A 5,038-nucleotide genomic window follows, 5' to 3' on the forward strand; every position below is an offset into this window, starting at 1 on the left:
TGAGACGGCACTATGTTGCCGTCACTAAAGGCATTATTTGCAACGGCAAAATGCTGTCGCTAAAGAACTTTTATTGTGACAGGATACCTACCGTCGCTAAAAGATTATTTGCGACGGCAAAGAGTATCATTGCAAAAGGCTTTTGTCTTAGCTAGTGCAGATATCATTTGTGACAGCAAAGAGTACCGTCGCAAAAGGCTTTTGTCTCAGCTAGTGCGGATATCATTTGCGACGGCAACGTGGTGCCGTCTCAAAAAAAAAAATTACAATAAAATTATTAAAAATATGAAAATTACTTGTATTAAATGAAAAATAATTGAAAAAGAAACCAATAATTACATAATAATATAAAAATTCCATTCATCCATAATAAAAATATTCTTCCATTCATAACAATACATCAGCAAAATTATCGCACTATATAATGTTGCATAATACATATACAATGTTTAAATACATAATATTGTTCACAATTCAAAATAACGTAAATCAAAAACAAAAGTTATCATCATGATTCTTCCGTGGGTAACAAAAATAAAAGTTAATCGCAATCTTCATACGTCTGCATTCCACAAGAAGCAAACTACTACTAGGGAAATATCTGAAAACAAAAAATAAAAATAATTAATAACAATATAATTATGGGTTAATTTCTTTAAATATAATTTATGTGTTAATTTCTGTGGTGTAGGGAAGAACTGAAAATTGGCATTTTTATTTTCTTTAAATACATAATTGGTTATTAACAATTTCACATCATCTTCCCCATTTGCACTCCTATAATAGGCGGATTTCCCTAAAAAGAGGTCCACTAGGGTATGAAAACATAAAATAAGAAAGACATCCAGTAAATTCAAGAAAAAAACATGCAAGAAAGATACTATGTACAAAGTTGTAGCTGATCCTACCTTGGGACGAGGAACCTCCCATTTTCCAGCTTTCTCTTTTCTTTTTTGCTTTATAGTGTTGCTAAGAACCTATAGATAGCATTGTATGATAATCAGTAATGGTACATGGCCAACATATATTTACACTTAACATCCATAAAATGGAGAACTTTATAAAATGTACTATCATCTTAGCTAAAAATAGCATACCTTTGCCCGTGTTGTTGTTTCACGATCAAGCAGATAGGTAGGAATAGCTCCTTCCTGAACATCATCATCCACCTTTCGCCTGGATGATGATTCTTCATGCATAGCCAACCTGTAGACATGGTGGAAAATTAGCCAAAAGGTTGTTTATTCAAACCATAATGCATTAAACAAGTATAAATGACAGCAATCTACAATTGGAAAACAAGAATAATGATATATATATATATATATACATATATACACACACAAAAGAAGAATGATATATATATATATATACACACACACAAACAAACAAAGATATTAAGAAAATGTTTAAGTAAAGGAATGAAATAACTAAAATCACAACATGATTGACTTCAGAAATGTGTACTAGGGAAAACATTGGCGTAAATAATATTATGAATTATGTGAAGGGCAAATTCAGGCAGGACAACGGTGCATTGAACAGATTTCAGGCATAAATAATATTATGAATTATGAAAAAAATATCATAAAATATTTTATAAAAAATTTTCATAAAAATTTTTCATCTTTAATTAGTATATAATATTTTATTATATTTATAATCCAAAAGTAAATAATCTTTTACAATATTTTTTTCATAATTCCTACCACTACTCTTTATGCATTTTGCCTTTCATTTCTCACTTTAATCCCTTTTCATTTTTACTGTTCAACTTTTCTTTTTCTCTTTTTTAACATCTCTTCCAGTTATCATTGGTCCAAAACCAAAAACAAAAAAGTAACATATATTTTGTATTTCATTTCTTGGATTTTCTCCTCTCTTCTTCATATAACTATTGTCGAATTTTTTTATTTTATTTATTTATTAACAATAGCTCAATTGGAGGATGACTAAGAATAACAAAAAAAAAAATCTAAAAAACTAATGTATAATTCAAATTCATTTCAAGTGTGATCATATTTAAAATAAATTTAGATCACACTAATTTTTTTTTATATATATTTTTTGTATTTGGGTTTTAATCTCTAGCATTACTGATTTTGCAGCATGTTTCAGAGAGGGTTAAATCTTTGTTTAATAACAATACGATGATTACATTATCTTATCATAATTTATATTTTTCTCATAATATATAATTATTATATTAATTTAATAGATCTCCCACAACACATGATAAATAAAATGCCATAAAATAATAGAATATTACAACACAATTAATCATTTGCCTTAACATAGGTTAATTATTTCTTTTCCACTACTCAAGGGCTTCTCTCTCCTCTCTCTCTCTCTCTCTCTCACTCTCTCTCTCTCTCTTTTGGGGAGAGTTTCCTTGTAATTGTACATTACTGTGTTGGGTTGACAACATGTTGTCAGTGTGCATTATAGTAATGATTTATCATAATCAATTGCAATGGTGAGCCATGTAAAAACCAGCCCCTACCATAGACTCCAAGGACCTTATTGTCAGGAATAATAACCAAAATCACAGTAAAACAGAGAGAAACTGACTAAATAACAATTGAAATAAAGTCAGAAAAGACTGGACCAGCATACATTTTGTGTCATAAAATTGGGAATGGTCCATAAGGTTAAAGACAAACTGTGGGGGACCTCACTGCAATTGACCATATCTGAACTCTTCTGCAACAAGAGAACCCGAAAACGCCTATCAAACTCATACAGAACCATCTAGATGAAAAGACTTTCCCAGTGAATGCTGGAAACTTTCTTGCATTTAACTAAAATGGAGGGTAAGCTTTCTCAGAACTCATTAAGAAAGATGAGATGTTTTTTCCTCAAAAGATACTGCTAATTTCATCAAAGACAAAAAGAAACAAACTTATTTCAAAAAACCGACAATTCTAATTCTAAACACCACTACGGTTTACGGATCAATGCATCAATATTAAAATTCAGGATTCAAAAACAAGTATAGAATCAAAATCTTAATTAAACAAAATGAAAACACATGTAAATGTATAAAAAAGAAATTAAAAAGAAACATAACACTCACGTTTTCTTCATTTGGGCCTTCTCAGCATAGCGTTTCTTAGCAAACATCTTACCCTTGATACCCAAAGACTGCTTAATTCAAATTGAAGCACAAAATTAGAACTTCCACACAAAACTCCATAAATGCATACATGAGAAAAGTGAAGAAACTGAACCTTCTGAGCAATCTGAGATCGCTTGTGGACTTCACGAGCCTCTTTCTTTCGTTTGCGCTCGAAATGATCATGGCGATAGCCATTTCTCTTCTTGTGAAGCTCTATGCAATCTCCTTGAGGCTTAACAAATCATTTATCAAACAAAAAAACAACAATCAAATCAGTACACGTTCAATTGATATCGATATCAGAAATATACAATTATCAAACACACAAACAACAAAAAAAACAAAGATTTAAGCTTTAGCTTTGAAACGAACCATGGCACTCGACGATTGTCCCCAATTTTCTAGAGAGGGAGAGAGAGAGAGATGGACAGAAACCCTAGCTTTAGAGATAAACTGAGTATTTAAAACTATTATTGTTTTTATTTTAACAATTATACTCTATAGCTATGCAAGAAATATTACAATCTCAGTTTCATAATAGTTTAGATACATGACTTATCCAAAAGTATCCAATACTTGTCAAAATTCAAGAAAATTAATTTCAATACTAGACGTTTAGAAACTACCCGTGAGTATTCAAAATGTATTAGCATCTGATAAGGATATGATACGAATACGACTACCTTCTTGAAATATCAATGTATATATATATATATATATATTAGCAAAAGATATATATATAGTTCGCCTTCACGCCTGTTACTGCTAAAGAATAATTCTAATAATTAGCAAAAGATAAGGCAATGCATGCATATAAGAAATTATCCACCATAACCTGCAGTGAGTAATTCTAAAGGTTTGATATATGTAGTCACTACATCAATATTACCCTGGTTTAAATCTCACAAATATCATATATCAAAATATTTGCACAAAATTATGATACTTCTGAATCAATGATAAAAAAAAATTAAACTAGATTTGATAAAAAAAAAAAAAAAAAGTTCAAAATAGTCAAATATAAAAAAGCCATGGCAACCTTTAAAATATTTAAGAGTGAAAAATGATTTTTCTTTCTTTGACAAAAAAACATGAAACAATAAATTATGCAACAATAATAAGCCTCAAATGGTTTCGAATCTACTAACATGTGCATGAACAAGATGTGGTTCAATGTGCAGCTGGAACATTGGAAACACTATCGTCATAATGTCATTTTGGGACATAAAGCACCCAACTCTACTTTTGTCCCTTTGAACTCGAGAAATAAGATGTGAATGAACACCTCCAACCTGTTCTCAAACAACCGGTTATCTCATAACAAGTATTTCTACTCATCCAAAAGAAATTGATACAGATAATGAGAAACAAGAAGGTTAATCAACAAAAAAAATAAAATATAAAGCCTCAGAAATGAAGTGGCATTCATCCTTACAACAGCAATCCACAAGTCTAGTGATTTTCTGATATCAGGGTGCAAAGCATAAACCCCTTCAAAAATGACCTAGTCAAAATAAACAGAGAATATTTTCAGGAATCAAATCATCAGATACTTGAACACATATCAGATACTGTTTTATGATAAAACTGTGAATACAAGAAGGAGTGACAGGGTAGGACTTGGTGAGGCCAGGCAACATCGGAAGATCTGTTGCTGCTCCAACGCTGCTCCTTCTCCTCCGACGCTGCTCCGACGACGACGACGATGCTGTTCTGATGCTGCTCCTCCACCACTCGCCGTCGATCGAGAGAGAGAGGAGGGTAAGAAGAGATTAGGGATTTTTGGGTTTGAGATTGGGGATTTTTTGTTTTGGGGAAGGAGGGCGGGAATGGAAAAAAAATGGGCGGGAATAAAAAATAAAAAATAAAAATTAAATTTTTTTTTGGTCAGAAATGAAATTTAAATAAAAAAAATAACGC

The 5,038-nt window shown here is 31.1% G+C and overlaps 1 long non-coding RNA gene across 1 annotated transcript; it reads right to left on the bottom strand.

Annotated features, from left to right (window-relative positions):
* Positions 1 to 1,117: 1,117 nt before the first annotated feature.
* LOC145823275 (uncharacterized) lies at positions 1,118 to 3,674 on the bottom strand. The gene is made up of 3 exons (XR_014365558.1): positions 3,231 to 3,674; positions 3,077 to 3,144; positions 1,118 to 1,206 (listed from the first exon to the last, which is right to left on the bottom strand). It is a non-coding gene; the product is annotated as an uncharacterized LOC145823275 (long non-coding RNA).
* Positions 3,675 to 5,038: the final 1,364 nt, after the last annotated feature.

The sequence above is a fragment of the Camellia sinensis genome, chromosome 4 (assembly GCF_055761805.1).
Source record: "Camellia sinensis isolate YWXY chromosome 4, ASM5576180v1, whole genome shotgun sequence".
NCBI lineage: Eukaryota > Viridiplantae > Streptophyta > Magnoliopsida > Ericales > Theaceae > Camellia > Camellia sinensis.